Source organism: Chlorocebus sabaeus, chromosome 5 (assembly GCF_047675955.1).
Source record: "Chlorocebus sabaeus isolate Y175 chromosome 5, mChlSab1.0.hap1, whole genome shotgun sequence".
In the NCBI taxonomy this organism is placed as follows: Eukaryota; Metazoa; Chordata; class Mammalia; order Primates; family Cercopithecidae; genus Chlorocebus; species Chlorocebus sabaeus.
In genome coordinates this window covers 19,680,778-19,708,185 of record NC_132908.1, presented here as the reverse complement: position 1 = coordinate 19,708,185, position 27,408 = coordinate 19,680,778, and the positions used below count along the sequence as shown (strand labels likewise).

The 27,408-nt window shown below is 38.7% G+C and overlaps 1 long non-coding RNA gene across 1 annotated transcript; it reads right to left on the bottom strand.

Moving 5' to 3' along the window:
* Positions 1 to 105: 105 nt before the first annotated feature.
* LOC140711738 (uncharacterized) lies at positions 106 to 17,587 on the bottom strand. The gene is made up of 3 exons (XR_012093032.1): positions 17,434 to 17,587; positions 15,278 to 15,412; positions 106 to 262 (listed from the first exon to the last, which is right to left on the bottom strand). It is a non-coding gene; the product is annotated as an uncharacterized lncRNA (long non-coding RNA).
* Positions 17,588 to 27,408: the final 9,821 nt, after the last annotated feature.

Genomic DNA, 27,408 nt, shown 5'->3' with positions numbered 1-27,408 from the left:
TTTGCAAACTTGAAAATAAAGGAGATGATTACAGTATGTATTGCAGAAATCACTAAACTGTAAACATCAAGAGGATACACAAAAGTCTCATTGCTTTATCTACAGTTTTTTTTAACAGAGTGGAACACCTACCTGAGAGAATGGATAGAGTGGTGGATTTTCCTGCCCCATTATGTCCTAGAAGAACAGTGATCTGCCCCTCATATAAATTCAAAGACAAGTCATTTACAGCTACTTTGGTAGTGTTGTGCGTTTGGAATACCTATGGGAAAAATCCCACAAATACTAACTTTATCACAATCACATTGAAAGACCAAGCACTCATATCAGCTATCAAAGACACAATACATCATCAGTTATGAGAAGAAAAATCAAAGTGTAAAGGAATGAAACTATGAAAAGAAATATTTGAAGGCATAACACAAGGTTTAGAATGTCACAGTAGATATACAAACATTCCCTGAGCAATCTTATTCATTACTGCTTTCTTTTCTATTTTACTTTATGTGTATAAATGTAAGGGGTACAGGCGCCATTTTGTTACACAGATATATGGTATAGTGGTGAGGTCTGGGCTTTTAGTGTAACCATGACCCAAATAATAAACACTGCTTCAAGTGATTTTTCATCCTTCATGCATCTCCCACAATCGCACCCTTTTGAGTCTCCAATGTCTGTCATTCCACACTGTATGTCCATGTATACATACTATTTAGCTGTCACTAATAAGTGGGAACATGCAGAATTTGACTTTCTGTTGCTGGGTTGTTTCACTTAAGACAGTGGTCTCCAGTTTCATCCATGTTACTGCAAAATACATGATTTCATTTTTTTTTATGGCTGAGTAGTATTCCATCGTGTGTACATACCACAATTATTATTATTTTTAATTTTTAAAATTGTTTTTTGAGACAGAGTTTCACTCTTATTGCACAGGCTAGAGTGCAGTGGCACGATCTTGGCTCATTGCAACCTCCACCTCCTGGGTTCAAGCGATTCTCCTGCCTCAGCCTCCCGAGTAGCTGGGATTACAGGCGTGCACCACCGTGCCCGGCTAATTTTGTATTTTTAGTAGAGATGAGGTTTCACCATGTTAGTCAGGGTGGTCTCGAACTCCTGACCTCAGGTGATCCACCCGCCTTGGCCTCCCAAAGTGCTGGGATTACAGGTGTGAGCCACTGTGCCCGGCTTATACCATAATTATTTCTTTATCCAATCATCTGTTGATCCAATGGATGACTGCTTTGTTTCAGTTTCCATCTTGAACTTATAATGCCACAATCTTCTTCAGTTAATGTCTTTGGCCCAATTTAGAGAACTGTCAATTGAAAATCACACATGGATATTTATCTCAAATTTTTTATGTGTAGACTAGTAGTGCTTCTGCTTAATACACAAGAAGGTGGAAAAAGAATCACTCCCAGTCTAGCAACAAGTAGAAGCTAAAAAATCTATGAAATTATAACTTTTCTTGAACCCATCTTAGAGGTAAGGTTTCCAGGCAACCAACCAGCCTGCAATTTAAACTTTCAAGGAGAGATGGTATATTAATATTTGCTTGTCTGGAGCAGACATGGGTACCTAGGAGCCAACTTGAGTACTTACACAAGCTAGTAAGAAGAATTAGGTTAGATTTTTTTTTTTTTTTTTTAATGAGGTGAAAACAGTTTAAGAAACACAATACTTAAATGGAAGAGTTGGGATTCAAGCCCATATCATTAAGAATTAACACATATTTTCCTTCTAACACAACCTATAGATGGTGAATAAAGGCAAACATCTTGTGTAATAGAAAAAAAATACTATTGGGCTGGGTGCGGTGGTTCATGCCTGTAATCCCAGCACTTTAGGAGACTGAGGCAGGTGGATCACGAGGTAAGGAGATCGAGACCATCCTGGCCAACATGGTGAAACCCCGTCTCTACTAAAAATACAAAAATTAGCCAGGTGTGGTGGCGGGCACTTGTAGTCCCAGCTACTCAGGAGGCTGAGGCACGAGAATTGCTTGAACCTAGGAGGCGGAGGTTAGAGTGAGCTGAGATCACACCATTGCACTCCAGCCTGGCAACAGCGAGACTCCGTCTCAAGAAAAAAAAAACTATTTAAGTTTTTAAAAATCCCAAATGGTGGTAGGTATTTTCTCCCTAGGTGTCTTATACTGTCTTCTCCACAGACTTAAGCATCAGGCCTGCAACTGCTTATTTGAAATCTCTACTTGGATGAAGTCTGAAGTTCCTATATCCAAAAGTAAGCTCTTAATTTCCCAAATTTTCATTTAAAAACCAACAATAAACTAATCAAACTGTGACTTTTCCCCAGTGTCTCCAATATTCATAACTGGTCAACTAACCCCCCATTTCCTCAAGCCACTAAACCAACAGCCACATTAGTTTCTTCCTTTTCCCTCAATCCTACATCTAACCTATACATAAGTCTTCAGTTATAACCTTAAAACACATTTTGCATCTTTTTTTTTTTTTTTGACAGAGTCTCACTCTGTTACCTAGGCTGGAATGCAGTGGCGCAGTCTCGGCTCACTGCAACTCCACCTCCCAGGTTCAAACAATTTTCCTGCCTTAGCCTCCTGAGATTATGGGTACCCGCCACCACACCCGGTTAATTTTTGTAATTTTAGTATAGACGGGGTTTCACCATGTTGACCAGGCTGATCTCGAACTCCTGACCTCAGGTGATCACCCGCCTTGGCCTCCCAAAGTGCTGGGATGACAGGTGTAAGCTACCATACCTGGCCTGTTTTGAATCTTTATACTGCGATCTCCAGTGCCACCAGCCTGGTCCATGGTGCCATCATATCCTACCTGAGCTACTATTAAAGCCTCCAATTTGTCTTCTTGTTTCCACTCACCATCCTCACAACAGCTAGAATGGTCCTGCCTGTCCAATTGTACACTGGCACCACTTCTGATTCAAAACATAATCAACATGTGAAGCGCTTTCCAACCCAAGGGTTTTGATTTTTTTCTATTTGAATTTTTTGTTCCTATTTTTTTTTTCCCTTGGGGAGGGGGATGGAGTCTCACTCTGTCATCCGGGCTGGAGTGCAGTGGCATGATCTTGGCTCGCTGTAACCTCTGCCCCGCCGGGTTCAAGCAATTCTCCTGCCTCAGTCTTACAAGTGGCTGGGATAACAGGCGCCTGCCACCACGCCCGGCTAATTTTGTATTTTATTAGAGATGGAGTTTCACTATATTGGTCAGGTTGGTCTTGAACTCCTGACCTCAGGTGATTCACCCGCCTTGGGCTCCCAAAGTGTTGGGATTACAGGCGTGAGCCACCCACCGCACCTGGCCTGTTCCTAGCTTTTCAACCATCTGGTTCATTCTCATCTAGTATTAGCTCCAAGGGCGCTGTTTCAGGTTTGGGTTTCCAGGAAACAGTTCTCAATTAGAAGATTAGAATGTAGTATGAACATTGTCCAAATCAAAATGAGGTCACTTGTGTTAAAACAACAACAACAACAACAACAAAAACAAACAAAACAAAAAAAACACAACACCTTACTAAATACATCTAGGGAAGGCCATGAAGAGAGAGTTCTCATGTACAAATGCCTGATAACAAGGGCTATCACAAAAGGCTCTGCAGAAACCACAACCTGGCAGCCGGGCACGGTGGCTCACACCTGTAACCCCAGCACTTTAGGAGGCTGAGGCAGGTGGATCACCTGAGGTTAGGAGTTTGAGACCATCCTGGCCAACATGGCGAAACCTTGTCTTTACTAAAAATCCAAGAAGTAGCCAGACATGGTGGCACGTGCCTGTAATTTCAGCTACTCTGGAGGCTGAGACAAGAGAATTGCTTGAACCTAGGAGGCAGAGGTTGCAATAAGCCAAGATCACACCACTGTACTCTAGCCAGGGAAATAGAGGGAGACTCTGTCTCAAAAAAAAAAAAAAAAAAAAAAAAAAGAAAGAAAGAAAGAAAAGGAAAAAAGAAACCACAACCTTGCATAAAGGCCATTGCAGTCCTACACAAAAAATGTTTCTGTAAAGACGTCTGCCCAGCAACTGCCTGCCTGACCTCAGACTAGCACCATGCTTGTTATTAATCCTTGTAGCCAAAAGTAATTATCTGAAGCAATCACATAATCCTCTTAATTCTCCTTTAAAAATCTTTATAATTCTTTGCTTCCATGAATATATATATATATACACAATTTACCAAAACACATGAATGCTCTATTTCCAAGTAAATACCATTTTCTTTTAGAGAGCCTCTCTCTGTTATTGATATAAATGGTGTCAGAAGTGGGATCAAAGTGAGCTCACTTCAGAAGAATCAGCAGCCCCTGGAATCAAATGTGGTACAACTGAGGCCTCTACATTCTCTGTTTCCATGAGTTACTTTTTATGCCCCAGTGAATCTCTTCTCAGATTCTCATCCTCCCTCACTTTGGTGAGTGGTTTATGACTTCATATGGGGTTTGTTTTGGTTGTAAGGCCACCTTAATAAAGAACCTTATCTCTCTCCTAGAATGATAAGACTTTCTTTTATGACAAGTCCTTTCTGGTATAAAGACAACTACCCTTCTGGTTTGAGTATCCTGGATTCTACATAATTTATATCCTGTGTCTGAGGCATGTGTTTCTGGTGAATTCACATGGCCTGCATGCCTAGTTTAATATTTTGTTTGGTCAGCATGCCTGGGTTAAAGTTTTTGTGAACACTCTGATTTTGGTTTCATTTTGGCTTGCTTATGTGCATTTTTAAATGATTTGGCTCTTTCCCCTTGCTTGCTTCTAAAAACATTCTCAGAGTAAGAAAACATTCTAATGGTAGACGCAGATTCTAAAAGCTACTAGGATGGTCACTACCATCTAAAACACCAGTCTACACTCCTGATATTTGCTGACAGGATTAATGGGATTGCCTTTGCTCTCAAGAGATTAATAAGAACAAAATGGGATTCTCAAACATGAAGGAATGTTAGGTTTTCTGGGATTTGAGCTAGCATTATGGGCCATTTTGGAGCACATTTTTAAACCAACGGGAAAATTATGTTTAAAACATTCACAGCTGAAATGGTCATTCTCAAACGCTTTCAAAAGCTTCTAACTATAGAGTTGACATGTAGAGCCTTCTAAGTCCTCTATGATATTTCCAGCCTACTCGGAATCTGCTGACTTTTCTACTGATGTTGAAATAAAACTCATTGCTTACACCATTCCAGCCAAGAATAAAAAAGTCTTAAAGGGCTTTCAAATTAATGGCTTGACAAATTACAGCAACCTGAACATTTTTCAGAAATGTCCATTTAGGATTGCCTGGCTAACAATCACTTATAGTGATGGGACAGTTAATTGAAGGATTATTAGTCTATAAGAAAAAGAACTAGGTAAATGTTCATAAAAGTTAGGCTTCCAGATCAAACGAGTCAAAATCTTGAGCTCAGATCAACATTATAAGGTATCTCTCTCCAACATAAACATTTTGCTTTGTCTACAAGGCAGGGTGAAAAAGCCAAAAAAGAAACCTGCTCAAATGCTTCCTTACCTTCATTGACTAGTAAGCAAACCAGGCCAGCACACAAAAGAGGAGATTTGTTACTAAAAATGCAAGTCTACTTGGAGATTTTGTTTTCTTCTACAATTTAGCCAGTCCTAGCTAAATGTAAGCATTGGAATACTTAATCCTAAGCTTATTTAAAACTGAAAAAAGAAAAAGAGTGTTTTGTTTATTTTTTAAAAAATCAAACTGCTATGAAAGCTACTTTACCAAAAATTTTGGTCCACAGTCTCAATTAGAGAAAGTACCTAGCAGAGAAAATAAAGTTTAGTCACGTAAACAAGTCTCATTTTGTCAGAAATATAATTTGGATCTAACTCTCCTTTATAAATTTGTGAGTTTGTATTACTCTCCCATGACTAAAATTCTAAAATAAACGCTACAGCGTCTGTCTGTGTATATATGTGTGTGTTTAGGTGTGTTTCCACATATGTACACGTTTTATGTTATGTGTTGTGTCTACATGTAAAGTCTGGCCAAAAATCCCTTGAGAAATTCTCTTCAGATTAACTTAAAGGAGCACTCATATAAAATATACAGTAATTAACTCAAATTCCTTTTAGTTCATGTGACTTATGTATGTCTTTAACAAATAAGCTGGCTTTAACATCATTGGTAAAATAAAAATAGAAATGTCTTCAAAATTGTCAACATACACCTTGCCCATACATTTTTGAGTTTACTGCTGAAACAGTTTTGTATGTTTCTCTGTTAGATGTTATAAGGTCACAAAATTATAACCCCAACTTAAAAACAGAATGGGCCGGGCGCAATGGCTCACGCCTGTAATCCCAGCACTTTGGGAGGCCGAGGTGGGCGGATCACCTGAGGTCGGAGTTTGAGACCAGCCTGACCAACACGGAGAAACCTTGTCTCTACTAAAAATACAAAATTAGCTGGGCGTGGTGGCACATGCCTGTAATCCCAGCTACTAGGGAGGCTCCGGCAGGAGAAACACTTGAACCTGGGAGGTGGAGGTTGCGGTGAGCCGAGATCGCACCATTGTACTCCAGCCTGGGCAATAAGAGTGAAACTCTGTCTCAAAAAAAAAAAAAAAAAAAAAAAAACCCAGAATGATCTTTATGTAGCTCCTTGATAAGTAGGACTAATTTAATGCTGTTCATTCGATAAAAACATCTGTAACTTTTATGTTATCAGCAAAATACCCACATACTTAATGTAAAGGTTCTAACTTAGGTTAACTTAGGTAAACACATGATATTCACAGGCTATAAAAGTGGATAACAGGAAAATAGCTTAAAATGATGGCTAGCTTTGTCTAATATCTCAACTTTCATAAATAATCTAGGTATAATATTAACAATAAATTTGAGAAATATAAATGAGATAAACATTTATAAATAAACTTGTTATGTAATTTAAAATTTTAAATAGATGTTATGTTAAATTAAGTGATACTCATTGTTTGGGTCATTTCCAAATAAGACAAAAAAATAAAAAATTGCTGAACATAAATATGTTTGTTGTGGACTTCTTAAATTTTATAGAAACACTAAATAAATATATTTGGGTCTATTAATACAAAAACGTATGTCATGGGGAAATATGCCTCAAAAGATTATAAAATGATTCTTTTCTATAAGATACAGATATGTGACAGTTCAAAATTGCTTAGTAGAAATTAAGGTTATTAAGTTAAAATTCTATCAATATAGATAATTCTGTATATAGTATGCAAAAAGATGTGTTTTTGATAAAAATCATAAGGCATAAGTATGTGTGTTCTTTATTGAGAAAAAATATAATTTTGTCTAATTCAGAGGTTAAAGATTATTTCAAAAAGTGAATTTAGGAAATACATAAAAACAAGATAGAAAGGAACCAGGAAGTGAGAGAGAGAGAGAGAGAGAGAGAGAGAGAGAAAGAGAGAGAGAGAGATAGAGAGGAAAGTTATGAATATATCGGCCGGGCACAGTGGCTAACACCTGTATTCCCAGTACTCTGGGAGACTGAGGCTGGGGGATCATATATATATATGGATCACCTGAGGTCAGGAGTTCGAGACCAGCCCAGCTAACATGGTGAAACCTCATTTCTACTAAAAATATAAAAATTAGCTTGGCATGTGGTACGCGCCTGTAATCCCAGTTACTCAGGAGGCTGAGGCAGGAGAATCACTTGAACCCAGGAGGTGGAGGTTGCGGTGAGCCAAGATCATGCCACCACACTATAGTCTGGGAAACAGAGTGAGACTCTGTCTCAAAAAAGAAAACCCCAAAAAATAGAAAGTTATGGATATAAAGATATATTTTTGACAAGAAAGGCTGAAAAAAGAAAATAATTTTGTGTAAAAAATCTTACGTGGTAACTTTTGTCCTAAGGTAAAATGACATTATTTATAAAAGAGTAAGTATGGGATAAAGCAGAAAATCTAAGCATATCATTGAATGTCTGAGTAAGGTGTGATAAGGTTTGTGAAGAATAAATTTATACAAGAAATTTGTGCGTAATTAGGTTACTATAATTAGAAGGGAATAATGTCTTTGTAAAGATTGAACTTAATATTAAAAATATACTAATACTAATACAAAACTAAAAATTTGGTCCCCTATGTTAGAACAACAGGTTTTCTTGAAGTACTGATCTGTTCTTGCTAAAAGTGCAAGAGGCTTTGATTTTTAATTCTAAAATCTGTTTCTTTAATAACTATCTTCTAAACTGCAGACAGTTTTTATTTTTGCCATGTTTCTTCCTGAGACGCATTTAATTTGTATACTTTCAGGTCAGAAATGTTGTTTTCTTCATTCAGAAAGGTGATTTCATTTCTTGGGATAGGGCTTTTCTCCCGAAGCTTCTCTGATTCATCTCAAAAATTCAAAAATCTCAAAAATTCAACTTTCGCTGTATCCACTGCATATGATTTGCAGTGGATCATACATCACTGTCCTCAATCCTCATCCTCCCCTTGAAAAGGTTTATCTTTTTGCTTGGTTGGGGTGATAATTTTCTCTTCAACTTTTTCATCATCTCCTGTAACTTTTGCGCCAGTTTTAACTTGGCTGTTATGATCTGACACTGCAATGTTCTGTCCTGAAGGCCTAGAAAAGCAATATTTTCTTTCAGGATAACTTGATCCTAAACTCTTGGCTTTACCTGATATATCTGAGTTTTTCCATGTAACCAGAAAATTTCTCATGCTTTTTACTAAGAGCTGTGTATTCCCCCACCAAGGTACCAGTTTCCTTGCTTACATTCTTCTATGACACGATATACATTTACAGTTTTGGACATACTTCCTATGTCTGATTAAATTCAGGTAACTTTTCATTAGGCTTGATTTCCAGGATACCTAAGTAAGCTTCCCAAAAGGAAAAGCAATCACACTACAGGTTCTTTACCTTTTTGGTAACTGACCTAAAACACAGTATTTTTTGTTTTATCAAGATAATTTCCTATGTTATCTTTATGAGATTTCTTTTTGATTACTCAGGTTTGAAAGCATTAAGTTTCGTATACCCATATAACTTTAAGTTAATTTTACTTTTTACAATTCATTTTTAATTTTCATAGGTGCATAATCATTGTATATATTTATGGAGTGCATGTGATATTTTGCTAGAAGCATACAGTTTGTAATGATAAAAACTGGGTAACTGGGATATCCATCATCTCAAACATTTATTATTCCTTTGTATTGGGAAAAGGCCAGGCTGAGCGTGGTGGCTCACACCCATAATCCCAGCACTTTGGGAGGCCAAAGCGGGTGGATCATCTGAGGTCAGGAGATCGAGACCAACCTGGCTAACATGGTGAAACCCTGTCACTACTAAAAATACAAAAATTAGCCGGACATGTTGACATGTGCCTGTAATCCCAGTTGCTTGGGAGGCTGAGACAGGATAATTGCTTGAACCAGGGAGGCAGAGGTTACAGCGAGCCAAGATCATGCCACTGCACTCTAGCCTGGGTGACACAGTGAAACTCTGTCTCAAAAAAAAAAAAAAAAAAAAAAAAGTCCAAACCTTCTCTCCTATTTTAAAATATGCAGCAAATTATTACTAACTGTAGTTGCCTTACTGTGCCATCAAACATTTTCTATCTAACTGCATTTTTGTACTCGTCAAGAAACCCCTTTTTATGCCCTACTCTGCACTACCCTTTCTAGTCAGTGGTCACCACCACTCTATTCACTACTTTCACGAAATGAATTATTTTAGCTCCACATATGAATGAGAACATGCAGTGTTTGTCTTTCTGTGTCTGGTTTATTTCACTTAACATAATATCCCCAGTTCCATCCATGTTGCTGCAGATGACTTGATTTCATTCTTTCTTGTGGCTCAGTAATTTTCCACTATGTATATACACCACATTTTCTTTACACATTCATCTCCTGATGGACATTTAGGTTGATTCCATATCTTGGTTAGTTATGCTAACCAAGAATAACCAAGTTAATTGAGTTATGCTACAATTAACATGAGCGTGTAGATAGATCTTTGATACACTGACTTCCTTTCTTTTGGATACATATCTAGCAGTGGGATTGCTGGATCATATGACAGTTCTATTTTTAGGTTTATGAGCAACCCCTGTACCATTTTCCAGCGTGGCTGTACTAATTTACATTCCCACCAAGAGTATACAAGGGTTTCCCTTTCTCTGCATCCTCACCAGCATTTATTATTTTCTGTCTTTTTGATAATATCGGTTTAACTGGGTTGAGATAATATCTCTTTGGGGTTTTGATTTGCATTTTCCTGATGATTAGCTGCACTGACAGTTTTTTCACATACCTGTTGGCCCTTTGTATTACTTCTTTTGAGAAATGCCTATTTGGATCTCTTGCCTATTTTTAAATTGGATTTTTTTTTTTTTTTGCTAGTGAGTTGTTTCAGTTCCTTTTATATTTTGGCTATTAATCCCTTGTTGGATGAATGGTTTGCAAATATTTTCTCCCAGTCTGTAAACTGTGTCTTCCCTTTGTTGATTGTTTCCTTCCTTCACTGTGCAGAGCTTTTTTTTTTTTTTTTGAGATGCAGTCTCACTCTGTCGCTCTGGCTGGAGTACAGTGGCGCAATCTCAGCTCACTGCAACCTCCGCCTCTCGGGTTCAAGTGATTCTTCAGCCTCTGCCTCCTGAGTAGGTGGGACTACAGGCACATGCCACCACACCCGACTAATTTTTGTATTTTTAGTAGAGATGGGGTTTTACCGTATTGGCCAGGCCGGTCTCAAACTCCTGACCTCGTGATCTTCCTGCCTCGGCCTCCCAAAGTCCTGGGATTACAGGCGTGAGCCACCGTGCCTGGTCAGAAGCTTTTAAGCCTGACACAATTCCATTTGCCAATTTTTGCTTTGATGTCTGTGCTTTAGAGGTCTTATTCAAGAAATCTTTGGCCAGATGCAAGATGAATAGCCAGTCCATGTCCTTTCAGATTATATTAGGCCAGACAGCCAAAGAATCTTTATAGCTCTGGACACAAGTAAATATATATTGGTGTTCATTTCAAATGAATAAAAAAATCTCTGATCTGATAGTGATGGAAAGAGAGATGTTCCAAATCAATGGTCTCACATTATGTCCATAGGTTGTGTTAATCTCCTGCCACAGGCAAATGATACTAGACACAGCTGCAACTGAGTCAACTATTTACTTGAGTTTGTGGTAGATCCACTGTCATCCCGCAGCATTCATCTGGGTGGATTTTTGCACAAACTAGAGTGGTAACTTAAATGGTAATGTGACCAGAGATCACTACTAATACATTCTTTTTCTTTGGGACAGAGTCTCACTCTGTCACCCAGGCTGGAATGCAGTGGCGCCATCTTGGCCCACTGCAACCACTGCCTCCCGGGTTCAAGTGATTCTTCTGCCTCAGTCTCCTGAGTAGCTGGGACTACAGGAGCGTGCCACCATGCCCGGCTAATTTTTGTATTTTTAGTAGAGATGGGGTTTCACTGTGTTAGCCAGGATGGTTTTGATCTCCTGAATTTGTGATCCGCCTGCCTTGACCTCCCAAAGTGTTAGGATTACAGGCATGAGCTACCACGCCCAGCCTCTAGTAATACATTCTTCAAAGGTGATTCTAATATCTGCCACTTCCCCAGAATGTAACAATGCTTTTGATTTACCATCTTGGCTAGTGGAGGTAGGTAGTTTCAAAGGATTCAGCTTGATTTGACCCTGTAGGGGCAGCTCTTCTCTAGACGCCATGGGGCCAATGTAAGGGTTACGCCAGCTACAAAGTATGTCGTTTCCAATTGTACATGTGACAGCTGTGGAGATGCCCACTGGGTGTGTCCACGGTCCCAGTGTACCTACTGTAAGCCGGACAAGGACCAGGATTTCATTTATTACCTAGCCTGCACATACCCCTGGTTAAACAATGGGACTATGAGGACACTTTGCATCTCTGAGTATCACCTAGACAAATAGCTATAGGTCCTTTTGCAGAAAGACTAGGGTAATCATTATCATGTGCCTTTGCCTTAGTTTTGCAGTCTGCTTCCACTTAGCAATCAAGCCCCTCCTCCAGTCAATAGGTGTCAGCTCTGAAAACTGAAAAGGATGGAGGAGACCATTAATTACTACGGGGTGCCTTGCCTCGGGCTCCTAATGATTCATTCATCCACACTTCTGGTTGTATGGTTTGAGCAATGCCCTCACTGGCTGCCCATCTATCTTGCCTCCAGGAAATTGTGTTTTATTAACCATCATTTGTGGATCAAGTGCCCCAGACTGCCACTCCAAACTTGTCACTTATTAGGAAAATTGTTCACGCCTGTGCCACACCCTGATCTCGATTATTTTTGAATCATATCTCCGTTGTTATCAGTGAGTCCAGTTCTGCAATAATATCTCCTATTGGCAACAGTTCCCAATGATGCTGGTGTTCCTCTTGTTAGCACATTTCTTAATGCTTCAATAAATGCTCTCTGGGTCCACTTGCAAAACAGTCATATAGTAGATTCGTTGGATGGGACTGATTCAGGGTTTCTCTGAGGTTGCAGTCAAGGTGCTAACTTGGACTGTAGTCACCTGAAGCTTGACAGAAGCCAAGACATCCACTTCCAAGAGGGCTCACTCACACGGCTGGGAAGCTGGTATTGGTTATATTGGAAAGCCTTGGTTCTTGTCCACAGAAGCAAGTCCACAGGGCAACTTGAAAGACATGGTGGCTTACTTAAGGGCAAGCAACTGAAGACCAAAGTAAAATTCACAATACCTGCTATGAACTGGTTTTGGAAAGCATGTATTTTCACTTCCATTGTATTATACAGATCACACAGGAGAGGACTGGACAAGGGCGTGAATATCAGGAGGTGAGGATCGCTGGGGACCATCGTGAAGCCTGCCAACTGTAGTCTACCCTCCGGTTCCAGTGATTCATGTTCCTCCCATGTGCAAAATACCCTCACCTGCTCCCAATTCCACAATCCTTTATAGCATCGACTCAAAGTCCTGGTAAAGCAAACCTGCACAGATTAGGAATTTAAGCTTTTCTAGAGCCCTCCTATTCTTTTGATTAAGTCTGGGGCTTAGTTCTCAGTTTTTTTCTTTTCTTTGGCTACTGAGGATGAGAATCTCTTTATATGTTTCCTAGGAGGCTCACTAGATTTTATAACACCTAGCCTCTGATGGTTAATCGTAAACAATGTCCATGTATCGGTTCTCCCCCAGCAATACTTATCCAATTCTATAGTCCATATAACTACTAATACTCCCATATTTTTCAAATGCTTGATGGATGTCACTAACTGATGCATTTATTTCCCCTGGTATATCATCCCAATTCACCACATATGAACACTGTACTGCTAACTTGTACCAGAGTCTACCAGTCATCTTATCATCTACTTTCTCTGGCAACTCTGGGTATCAGTAATCACTAACTGGTTCCATGGGAAGTGAACTGTAAGATGAAAATTGGCATCCAGGAAGTTTACATAAGAGAAATTAGCATGCAGGAGTGTTCTTAGGCCCAACACCTGTGTGAAGAAAGGAAGGATACCGATTTGGGAGAGAAAATAGTAGGGCTACAGTACATACAGTGACAACAAGGTCAACCACACAAGTTCTGCAGTTTGGATGATCATTCAGAGCTGACTGGAGCTGGAGGAAAAAGCTGGGCCTTAATATCCCCACCTTAAGCAGTCACTGGATGTAGGCTATTCCAGGAAAACGAGCCTAATTTGGGATGAGGTGGCTCTGTTCAACTGAGGTGATATTGTTGGAGAGGGTCGTGGCATCCACAATGGCCATATTTTCAGAGATGCTTCATTAACATAACTTATCATTAACATAACTATTAGAAATGTTCCTCCTGTCCATCCTTCTCTCAATTAATAGATCATCACTCTATTTATTTTCCTAATGGCATATACTATGTACTACAATTATCTTATTTTTCATTCAATTGTTAAGCACTTTTGTCCACACTAAAATATAAGTTGTAGTTTATAGGATCCTTTCCTTACACCATATACAAAAATCAACTCTGGCGGAGATTTCATGAAGATGCCAAAAGCAATTGCAACCAAAGCAAAAATTGACAAGTGAGATCTAATGAAACTAAAGAGCTTCTGCACAGCAAAAGAAACTATCAACACAGTAAACAGACAACCCACAGAATAGGAGAAAAAGTTTGCAAACTATACATCTGACAAAGTCTAATATCCAGCATCTATAAGGAACTTAAACAATTTACAAGAAAAAAAAAATCCCATTAAAAAGTCGACAAAGGACATGAACAGAGACTTTTCAAAAGAAGACATACACGTGGCCAAGAAGCATATGAAAAAAAGCTCAATACTGCTGATCATTAGAGAAATGCAAATCAAAACTACAATAAGTTACCACCTCATACCAGTCAGAATAACTATTATTAAAAAGTCAAAAAGTAACATACTGGTGAGGTTGCAGAGAAAAGGGAATGCTTATACACTGTTAGGGGAGTGTAAATTAGTTCAACCATTGTGGAAAGCAGTGTGGCAATTCCTCAAAGAGCTAAAAGCAGAACTACCATTTGACCCAGCAATCCCATTACTGGGTATGTACCCAAAGGAACAGAAATCGTTCTATCATAAAGACACATGCACGTGTACATTCATTGCAGCACCATTCACAATAGCAAAGACATGCAATAAGCCTAAATGCCCATCAATGGTAGACTGAATAAAGAAAACGTGGTACATATACACCATGGAATACTACGCAGCCACAGAAAAGAACAAGATCATTTCATTTGCAGGAACATGAATGGAACTGGAGGCCATCATCTTTAGCAAACTAACACAGGAACAGAAAAACAAATACCGCATGTTCTCACTTAAGAGTGGGAGCTAAATGATGAGAACACATGAACACAAAGAGGGGAACAACAGGCACTGGGACCTCCCAGAGGGTAGAGGCTGGGAGAAGGGAGAGGAGCAGAAAAAAATAACTATTGGGTACTAGGCTTAGTGTCACCTGGGTGACAAAATAATCTGGACATCAAACCATTATGACCTGAGTTTTTCGATATAACAAACCTTCACATGTACCCCTGAACATAAAATAAATGCTAAAGAAAAAACAAAATCTAATTATATTCTGGAGGGAGGAGAAACATGACACTTTTGATTATATACTATATATATTTTATCTTTCTCAAAGGAAGTAAACATGATGGCTATGACCCGTTATTAACATCTAATTTTTATTTTGTTATTTCCAGTAACAAGCATTTACAATGAACTGTAAACTAAGCTTCAGTTTCATCAAGAATAAAAGATCTTTGAAACAGTACCTTGCACAAATGTTTGATCTGGATACCTGCTCTCAAATCAGTTGGTTCAGCTTCAAAATACTTGCTTTGCATTTGCTCATAAAATTGACTGACTTCAGTTTTTTTCTCAGGTGATTCCACAAACCAGTAAGAGTGCTATGAAGGGAAGAAAAGTACAATCACTGCCAAGGCACGGAAAGGCAGTGCTAAACAATACTTTGGTCTGTTAGCTTTTGTACTGAGATGGATTGCATAAAATTTCTTGAAATTAAAATTTTGGAGTTAATTGGCTAGTGTCTGAACACCCCGGGCATAAAACACGGACCATCCTTTTTTTTTTTTTTTTTTTTTTTGAGACAGAGTCTTGCTTTGCTGCTCAGGCTGGAGTGCAATGGCGCAATCTCGGCTCACTGCAACCTCCACCTCCTGAGTTCAAGCAATTCTCCTGCCTCAGCCTCCCGAGTAGCTGGGACTGCAGGTGTGCACCACCACACCTGGCTAATTTTTGTATTTTTAGTAGAGACGTGGTTTTGCCATGTTGGCCAGACCGGTCTTGAATTCCTGACCTCAGGTGATCCGCCCTTCTTGGTCTCCCAAAGCGCTGGGATTACAGGCATGAGCCGCGGTGCCCAGCCGAAAAGCAGACTACTCTATTAAAATTGTAAGAGGCCGGGTGCGGTGGCCCAGGCCTGTAATCCCAGCACTTTGGGAGGCCGAGGCGGGTGGATCGTGAGGTCAGATCGAGACCATCCTGGCTAACACGGTGAAACCCCGTCTCTAATAAATATCCGGAAAAAAAAAAAAAAAAAAAAAAAAGGCCAGGCGCTGTGTCTCACGCCTGTAGTCCCAACTACTCAGGACCCTGAGGCAGAAGAATGGCATGAACCGGGGAGGCGGAGCTTGCAGTGAGCCGAGATCGCGCCACTGCACTGCCCTCCAGCCTGAGTGACAAGAGCAAGACTCCATCTCAAAAATAAAAGAAGAAAAAAATATTACGGAAGACAAAAGAAAATCACTGAGAGATGAGGCTGTAGCAAACAGTATTATATTACTCTATTGGATCTTCTTTTCTGAGCGATACAGAAGTGAAAAATAGTATGAAAAAATACTGAGAAGAGAGGGCAGGATACAAATGCTACCCCTTTCTCTGTGATTCTGACTCTAGGAGATCTGACCTAACCAAGGAAATAATGCAGGTGGTGTGCGCCCAGACATAACTAACCTCTCCTAGCATGTAAAGACCCATCATATATTAATTTATTTTTATTTTATTTTTTTTGAGATGGAGTTTCGCTCTTGTTGTGCAGGCCGGAGTGCAATGGTGCGATCTCGGTTCACTGCAACCTCCACCTCCTGGGTTCAAGCAATTCTCCTGCCTCAGACTCCCAAGTAGCTGGGATTACCCGCACCCGCTACCATACCCGGCTAATTTTTGGATTTTTGTAGAGATGGAGTTTTGCCATGTTGGTCAGGCTGGTCTCAAACTCCTGACCTCAGGAGATCCACCCACCTTGGCCTTCCAAAGTGCTGGGATTACAGGCGGGAGTCACTGCATTGGCCCCATCATATATTAATGTCTTTATGCCAGAGTTTAATCCTTTTAAAACATTTTCCTATAAAAGTGATAGATGACTCATAATTTGTAAAGTTTGAGGTCTCAAGTTTTTTTTTTTTTTTTTTTTTTGAGATGGAGTGTCGCTCTGTCGTCCCAGCTGGAGTGCAATAGCACAGTCTTGGCTCACTGCACCCTCTGCCTCCCGGGTTCAAGCGATTCTCCTGCCTCAGGCTTCAGAGTAGCTGGGAGTACAGGCATGCCACCATGCCTGGCTAATTCTTTGTATTTTTAGTAGAGACAGGGTTTCACCATGTTGGCCAGGCTGGTCTCGAACTCCCGACCTCAAGTGATCCACCTACCTCAGCCTCCCAAAGTGCTGGGATTACCAGCGTGAGCTACCATGCCCAGCCGATCACAAGCTATCATCTACCACTACTTACGTTTACTGGAGGGCTTAGAAGGGATTAGGATATGGCTAGTGAATTAGTATGGCTGAAGTGTAAATGAAAATGGTTCTTCCACCTGACCTACTGATTCCATTACAGACAGAGCTTTTATAAATATCATAAATGAAGTTCATAAGGATGGTGCCTCTATCAATAACAGAAGAATTATAACTTACCTGTAAGAAAAAGTTCCACGGCTTGGGCACACCATAGCTTCCTGGAAAGACAGCTTCTATATACCAGGCCACAAGGCTATACAAGAAAGCATCAAATAAAAACATTCCCAGCACATGGGCAAAATAAAAGTTATCCAGTGTAGTTGATGAGAAGATGTTACTCCATTTAAGTCCAACTCCTAAGACATAACAGCAGAGGATGAATTTGGTGCCAACTGAGATTAAAACAGTTATTTATCTATATCAAATTAAATACTTAAGAAAATAATTGTGTTGATGCTTTCTGGAGATCCCTACTACAGTCAGTCACTTTCTTGCACCCTTAGAATTTAGGTTGCCCCTGAGGGCATCTCAGTAACTAATCAGGGAATATGCTCCCCATTATACCCCAAACAAGCAAATAATTGGAAAAGACTGAAACAAAAATAAAATGTAGCTGTGTGTGGTGGCTCACACCTGTAATTCCAACACTTTGGGAGGCTTAGGCGGGCAGATTACCTGAGGTCAGGAGTTCAAGACCAGCCTGGCTAACGTGGTGAAACCCTGTTTCTACTAAAAACGCAAACATTAGCTGAGCATGGTGGCAGGTGCCTGTAATCCCAGCTGCTCGGGAGACTGAGGCAGGAGAATTGCTTGAACCTGGGAGGCAGAGGTTGCAGTGAGCTGAGATCACACCACTGCACCCCAGCCTGGGCCATAGAACAAGACTGTCTCAAAAAAAAAAAAAATTATATATGTAAGAAAAAGTTCCGTGTCTGGGGCACACCATAGCTTCCTAGAAAGGCAGCTTCTATATACAAGGCTATACAAGAAAGCATTAAATAAAAACATTCCCAGCACATAGGCAAAAAAAGAAATTTTTTGTTATATATATAAAAGTCAGGAAAATAGGGTTTAACAAAAATAAGCAGGCTTATGGGTTGTTAAGACAGTGGCTCCTCTCTCTCTACCCCTCCTCATGCCAAATGTTCATGGAAATAAAAAATTTTAGAAAAACAACCATTGAAAAGTAGGGATGAATGCTGACCACAAGACAGAAGACTAGAAGAATTCTTGCATAGATACTGCGCTGATAGTAAAAGGAAGGCGGATACTAAAAGCAGACCGTGTCACTTTCCATCTATCATTAGACAGCAGGTGGCAACTCCAAAAGGAGCGGGAGGAGGCTTGCAGGAAATTTTGGAAATACTAATACAGAATGCGTAAGCACTCACGTCTATAGGTGGTGGTATAAAGTACTGCAGTTTTTTGAAGGGGAGTTTAGCAGTCTCAATCAATATTAGAATTGGAAATAGCCAATCAGATACCAAAGATATATCTACTAGAAACATTGTAAAAATTACGAGGTAAATACTCACTCCATGTTTCTGCATCAGCTAGAAATTTAACTCCCAATGCCATTGCAAAATTTGAGCTGAGACAGGCTGCCAGCTTCTGGATAAATGTCATATTTCCATAGTAGACATGGAGGCCAGCAGCTGGAAAGTAGATGGCGAAAAAAAACAAACCTCCCAAAGCAACTGCAATATTCACTGCAATTAAGAAGAAAATTATAAGGTCAATGTAAGCAATCTTCAAGAATCTAATGCGCAAATATTTTTGTTGATGAGTGCACGAAAATAAATGCCGTGAGAAACAGAAACTTGACTGTTTTATACAACATTGCTTCCCTCAGCACAGGGCTCTAATAGATAAAGTAAACAGCATGCAAAATTAGTAAGCAATATAAGTATAGAGATAAAAATCCTAAGAATGAATGAAAAAGAAATGCTAACGATTAAAAACAGTGTAACCAAAATGAAGAATGCCTTTGAGGGGTTTATTCATAGACTGGACATGGCTAAGGAAAGAATCTCTGAGCTTAGAGATATCTGGATAAAAATCTCAAGAACTGTAAAGCAAAGAAAACAAAGACTGAAGAAAAAAAGGACAGTACAAAATATCCAAGGACCATGTGACAATTGCAAAAGGTATAATAAATGCATAATGAGTACATAAGACGTAGAAAAAAGAAAGAAACAGAAGAAATATTTGACACAATAATGACTGCAAATTTCCCCCACATTAACATCAGACGCCACACCACAAACCCAGAAAACTCAGAGAACACCAAGCAGGATAAATGCTAGAAAACTTCAATTAGGCAAACCATTTTCAAGTTACAGAAAATCAAAGATAAAGAAAACAAAAGCCTGAAAAAAGCCAGAGGAAGAAAATACCTTACTTATAGAGGAACAAAGATAATTACATCCAACTTCTTTTCAGAAACAAAACCAGAACGGGATTGAAATATTTAAAGTGTTGGAAGAAAAAAACTTCCAATCTAAAATTCTGCACCCTGTGAAATTATCCTTTGAACGTAAAAGAGAAATAGACTTTCCTAGACAAACAAAAATTGAGGAAATTTGTTGCCAGTTCACCTGCCTTGCGAGAAACATTAAAAGAAATTATTTTAAGAGAAGAAAAGTGAAACCTGAATCTCTTTATGTAGATTAGGTTAGAACCTCTAATCCACTTAAAGCAGAGCACCAAAGAATTAATAAGTGAAGGCAACGTAAAATCTTTTTCCCCCACCTTTATTGAAAAATAACAATTGTATATATTTCAAGTGTATGATGTGATGATTTGATATACCTATACATTGTGAAATGATTATCACAATCAAGCTGATTGACACATCATCTCATATTTGTGTGTGTGGGGGGGGGTCGGGTGGAGGGAGAATACTTAATATTTACTTTGGATAAAGAAAATGTGGTACATACACACCATGCAATACTATGCAGCCATAAAAAAGAATGAGATCATATCTTCTGCAGGGACCTAGATGGAGCTAGAAGCCATTATCCTTAGCAAACTCATACAGTAATGGAAAACCAAATACCGCATGTTCTTACTTATAAGTGGGAGCTAAACGATGAGAATGCATGGACATATAGAGGGGAACAACACACATGGGGGACTTTTGGAGGGTGGAGAGTTGGAAGACAAAAAGGATCAGGAAAAATAACTAATGGGTACTAGGCTTAATACCTGGGTAATGAAATAATCTGTACAGCAAACCCCCACGACACAAGTTTACCTAGGTAACAAATCTGCTCTTGTGTCTCTGAACTTAATAAAAGTTAAAAAATTGAAGTATACAATATAGTATTATTAACTATTGTCATCATGATGTACATTTCTTGTTCTTAATTGATCTAACAACTAAGAGTTGATTCACAAAAATAACAGCAACAATGAATTTGATTATGTACACTTATGTATACATATATCTTAGGTATACATACTTATGTATGTTTATATATAAATGAAATGAATGACAACCATGATAGGATGGGAGAAAGGAATAAGAATTATTTTGTTATTATAAGGTACTCACACTACTAGTGAAGTAATATAGTGTTATTTTAAAGTAATTTTGAATTACTGTAAATGTATATTGCAAACTCTAGTGCAACTACTAAAAAAAGTAAAAAAAGAAAAAAGAAGTACAACTGATATGCTGAGGAGAGAAAATGGAACCATATAAAATGCTCAAGGAAAACCACAAAAGGCAGAGAAAGAGTGGAAGACAAAAGTAGAAACAAAGAATAAGGGCAACAAATAGAATACTATTGAACAAATACAGTAGATATTAGTCTAACTATAGTAATAATCACTTTGGATGTCAAAGGTCTAAATGCACCAATTAAAAGAGATTGTCAGAGGGGATTAGAAAAAAATAAGGCCCTATGGAATGTGGTCTACAAGAAACCCATGTTAGCTATGAAAACCCATGTAGATTAAAAGCAAATGGGTGGAAAAAATATACCATGCTAACACTAAGCAAAAGAAAGCAAGACTAGCCATATACATTAGTCTCAGCACACTTCAAAGCTAGTAAAGTTATCAGAGATGAAGAACGGCATTACATAACAATAAATGGGTCAAATCTCCAAGAAGACATAACAATCCTTAAAGCGTATGCACTTAAGAGCAGACCATCAAAATACATGAGTGAAAAACTAATAGAACTCTAAGGAGAAAAAGCTGAATCCACTATTATAGTTGGAGACTTTCATAACCCTCTATCAGAAATAGACAGATCCAGCAGGCAGAAAATCACTAAGGACATAGTTGAACTCAACAACACCATCAATGAATAGTATATAATAAACATCTATAGGCTACTTAATTTAACGACAGCAGAATACAAATTGTTGTCAAGCTCACATGGAACATTCACCAGGACAAACCATATTCTGGGTCATAAAACACATCTTAACAAACGTAAAGGGACAAAAATCACACAATGTCAGCTCTCAAACCATATGACATTAAAATAGAAAAAAAAATAACTGAAACATACCGGGAAACATCAAAACACATGGAGATTAAATGATATATTTCTAAATTATACTTGGGTCAAAGAAGAAATATCATAAGAAATTAATGCGTTGAAGGCATATATTAGAAAAGAAGAAGGATCTAAAACCAATAATCTAAGTTTCCACCTTAGGAAACTAGAAAAGGAAGAACAAATTAAATCCAAAGTAAGCGGAAGAAAAGAAATCATGAGCATTAGAGTAGAAATTAATGATATTAAAAACAGGAGATCAATAGAGAAAATTAATGAAACCAAAAGCTACTTGTTTGAAAATATTAATAAATCTTTAGGCATGTTAAGAAAAAAAAAGACAAAAATTAATAATAAAGTGAAAAGATAAGTTTGCCAGGAGTTGAGTGATTACGATGTGTTAGTATGTTTATCAATTGTAACAAATGTACTACTCTGATGTGGGATGCTGATAATGGGTGAGGTCATGCATGTGGGGAGCAGAGGGTCTACAGGAAATCTCTGTACCTTCATCATAATTTTGCTTTTAATCTAAGACTGCTCTTAAAAATAGCTTTTAAAAAAATTAGGAAGGGCCAAGAGTGGTGGCTCATGCCTGTGGTCCCCGCACTTTTGGAGACTGAGGTGGGCGGATCGCTTGGGGCTAGGAGTTAGAGACCAGCCCGGGCAATGTGGTGAAACCCCATCTCTACTAAAAAATACAAAAATTAGCAAGGCATGGTGGCACACGCCTGTAATCCCAGTTACTTGGGAGGCTGAGGCACGAGAATCGCTTGAACCAGGAGGCAGAGGTTGCAGTGAGCCAAGATCGCACCAGTGTACTCCAGCCTGGGCAACAGAGCAAGACTGTCTCAAAAACAAACAAACAAAAAAATTAAGAGATATTAGGAAATTCCCAGATTAGTAAAAGCAAAGAAAATTTAATAGATCTGCCCTACAATGTGGTTCTTTCAGCTTAATGAAAGGACATTAGATGGTAGTGTGAAGTCATATGAAAAAATAAAGAGCTCCAGTGAAGGTAACTACATAGGCAGATATAAAAGCCAGTGTTATGATAATGGTTTCTTTTTCCTTTTATATGATTTAAAAGATAAATGCATAAAATAATGATAAACGTGTTAATAGGCACACAATATAAAGATGTAATTTGGAAAAATACCAACATAAAGAGGAGCTGACGCTTGACAGAAGAGTTTTTGTGTAGTATTAAAGCTAAATTGTTATTAATCCAAATTAAATTGTTTAAGATACTAATTGTAATATCCAAATTACCCCCTCAGAGAAGAATTAGAAAATATACAGAAAAGGAAATTAGATGGGACTCAAAATGGAAGACATGAGAGAAACAAAAGATATGACATATATAAACAAATACCCAAACGGCAGATGATGTCAGCTCTGTATTTTTTTTTTTTTTTTTTTTTTTGAGATAGAGTCTCACTCTGTCACCCAGGCGGGAGTGCAGTGGCATGATCTTGGCTCACTGCAACCTCTGCCTCCCAGGTTCAAGTAGTTTTCCTGCCTCAGCCTCTGGAGTAGCTGGGATTACAGGCACATGCCACCACGCCCAGCTAATTTTTGTATTTTTAGTAGAGACAGGGTTTCACCATGTTGGTCAGGCTGGTCTCGAACTCTTGACCTCGTGATGCATCCGCCTCAGCCTCCCAAAGCTGGGACTACAGGCGTGAGCCACCGCGTGTGGCCAATGTTCTGTATTATTATCTTCACTAAAAGGCAAAGGTGGCAGAATGGATTTTAAAAAAATGATTCAAATACACAAACTTGTTGAAAGTGAAAGGATGGAAAAAGACACTCCAGGCAAATAACAAAAAGACATCAGGGTGGTTATATGAATATTAGACAAAATAGACTTTAAGTAAAAATATTGTGAGAAATTTTCAATAACTATAAAAAATCAGAATGCATTAACAGAGTTACAGAAGAGGAGACACACATGACTCATATTAGTAACACACGCTCAGCTTCATTAGCAATTGGGAAATGCAGATTTAAGTTGCTATGCGATAACATTTCATAGCCCTAATTTGGCACAATTTAAAGCTTGGCAATTCTAAACATTGGCAAGAATATGGAGCATGATGATTCTCATCTTCTTCCAGTGAGGCTGTAAATTCATAAAACCACTTTGCACATAAGCCCTCAATGGGAAAGGAAACGATTTTTCTTGTTCTTTGTATGTTAGACCCTATACGAGGTCAGATATCCATTTTTTTTTTTGAGACAGAGTCTCACTCTGCTGCCCAGGCTATAGTGCAGTGGTGCAATCTCGGTTCACTGCAACCTCCACCTCCCAGGTTCAGGTGATTCTCCTGTCTCAGCCTCCTGAATAACTGAGATTACAGGTGCCCACGATCACACATGGCTAATTTTTGTATTTTCAATAGACAGAGTTTCACCACGTTGGCCAAGTTGGTAACGAAGTCCTGACCTCAAGTGATCCACCCACCTTAGCCTCCCAAAGTGCTGGGATTACAGGTATGAGCCACCACTCTCGGTCACAGATATCCAAAAATTTAAATGAATGAATGAATGAATGAATGTATAGTTGCATCCACTGACTTGACTTCCTATTCATTCCCTTCTTCCAATCCTTCACAAACCTACCTCAATTGAAGCATTTCTAGGCCTTTCTCAACCTGGAATATCTTAATCCATTTCCTTTTTTAAAAATGTGTACACTATACTTCATTAATTTTCGTTGTTCTCTGCATGTCTTCTTATGATGGTTAATGTTATGTGTCAACTTGACTCTCCATGGGGTATACAGATTAAACGTTATTTCTGGGTGTGTCTGTGAGGAGGTTCCCAAATGAGATAAGCATTTGAATTAGTAGACTCAGTAAAGCAGATGGTCCTCCCCAATGTGTTGAGGGCCTAAAAAGAACAAAAGGGTGGAGGAAGCAGGAAATTCTCTCTCATTTCTTCCTTGCTGCCTGCTTGACTGGGACATCAGTCTGTTCCAGCCTTTGAACTGGGATTTACACCATCACCTCCCCTGGTTCCCAGGCCTTCAGAGTCAGACTGGAATTATATCGCTGGTTTTCCTGGGTACCCAGCTCGTACTCTGCAAATCATGTGACTCTCGCTAATGTATTTCATAAACTACTTTGTTTGCATATAATATTCATGTCCCCAAGGTCAGTATTAGCTCTGTGGGGCAGACAGTATATTTCAGATACATACGCTGGGCACGGTGGCTCATGCCTGTAATCGCAGCACTTTGTGGGGCTGAGGCGGGTGGATCACCTGAGGTCAGGAGTTCAAGACCAGCCTGGCCAACATGGTGAAACCTCATCTCTACTAAAAATACAAAAATTAGCCGGGCATGGTGCCAGGCACCTGTAGTCCCAGCTACTCGGGAGGATGAGGCAGGAGAATTGCTTGAACCCGGGAGGCAGAGGTTGCAGTGAGCCGAGATTGAGCCACTGTACTCCAGCCTGGGCCACAGAATGAGACTCTGTCTCACAACAAACAAACAAAAACAAAACAAAACAAAACAAAAACAAATACACAGAAGACACACAATTAGGATCTATTAATTAAGTGCAAGAACCCTTTCTTTCATTGAAGCAGTACTGCCGTTTTCTTTCTCTTCACATATACCACTCTCATCATCAGATACTAGCAAACATCAGTCCCTCCAACGGAATATACAGGAGCCATCTCCATCTCAACCCTTCCTGGTGGAAGGGTTTGACAAATACCATACATGAAGTAGCAGCTAAAGTTTAGAAAGAATACCCAGACATGATCTTATTTTGGTTTTTGTCTTTTTTCACATGTATCCTATGCTATGCTAATTGTCATTGCTCTCTTCCTTCCCTTCCAAATCATTTCACATGTATATGATATTTGTCTTTTCGGTTAGAGTGCGTAAACAGAGGCTATAATGAGTTGGCAGCTAAAGTGTAGTTACTGAGAATATTTCACCACTAGAATCTCAGACTCACCTTTACTGAAGAAAGTGCTAACCATAAAGCTGAAGCATATTGTGGCGATGGCATAAAACAGCAAAAAGATAACGATAAGGGTTGGGTCACTGCTTTGGATGACTGGTGCCGGTTTAACCTAGCAAAACAATTAGGAAACCAGTTTAGTCATGCTCTAAGTGGTACTGCACCAAAACCAAAGAGGAAAAATGAAACATCCATAAGTATTTTAAGAGTCTTAGTGAAACTGATGACTTTGCTCAGTGAAATGGAGAGTTAACAATTTATTTCTTACAGATGGCCCATCCCTCTAGGTCTAAAGTTTTGTTTGCTGAGAGACTAAACAGTCTCTGAGTTTCCACTGTGGAGTCAACAAAAGCCACATTTTCATCCCCTAGAAACCCAAGGCCCATTTGGCCCCACACCATGTTTCCGCTTTCCCTCTCAAAGTTTATTCACAACATGCTGCAGTCAGATAGACACTTGCCTTGACAAAGAAAACTATGCACATAAAAATGATGATAATGGAATACAAACAGAGGAACGTGAAGAAATAGGCCACCCAGAGCATCCAATTACTGACTCCTATCATGAGCTGATACTCCTGTGGGAGAGTTGACAGAAATCAGATATCATGTAAAATAATACATCCATACAGTGCCTTAGAGTTTTCAAAATACATTCACAAATATTATCTAGTTTAATGTCTACAATCAAAATGGGTTAAATAATGAGTATTATTATCTCCAATTTATAAAGGATAGAATCAGGACTCAGAAAGTCAAGTAGCTTCATCAAAATTAGTCAGCTAGTGAGTGGCAGTACTGTGATTCTTAAAAGCCCAGAAATAATTTCCCCAATAATTCACCATATATTGTTAAGACATACAAAACAGTTAAATGAAGCTATAAACCACCTATATTATCCTCTCCTTTCTTTTTATATCCTCTCCCAGAAGGAATTAAAAAATTTTAAATATATTTTAATTCACTCACAATGGTTAGAAACAAACATTAAAAATAAGATAACAGGTAAGGAAGAAAAAGCTCACAGAATTTTAGCAATAATCTTTATGAACTATACATTTTCTTTAGCGGTAGTTGTTTATAGACATATGTGGTATTTCAAGTTTTAACCAAAAAAAAACTTGAATATAATGTATAAGTCTGTTAAGAAGATTCAAATAAGTGATATAAGTTTTCAGAGGCTAATTTAAATATTTTTACTGAATTTTATTAATATGTTAATAGTAAATTCTATGGCTTTAGGCTGTATAAGGGCAGATAACTGTATCTGCCTGGCACATAGAAGGTGTTTAATAAATGTTTGCTGAATAAATAAATGAATGAATGTGAGAATCTTTGGAAATATGCATATTTTTCAGTTTTAAAAAATGAATACAGGACCACTTTATTACTTATAGGGGACAAAAATAGAGAGATAAAGTGTCTCTTTTAAGTTTTCTAGGGATCAGTGCTAGAACCAGACTTAACAAATTTTATCGAACAATTAAAATGACAAAGTATATTTAACAAAAGCAGTGCAAGAGTTCTACACAGAACACTAAAAAACACTCTTGAAAGAAATTAAAGCATAATAAATGGAAAGATGCCTCATTTATATGGATCAGAAGACTTAATATTATTAAGATAGCAATACACCTCAATTTGTTCTGCAGATTGAGCA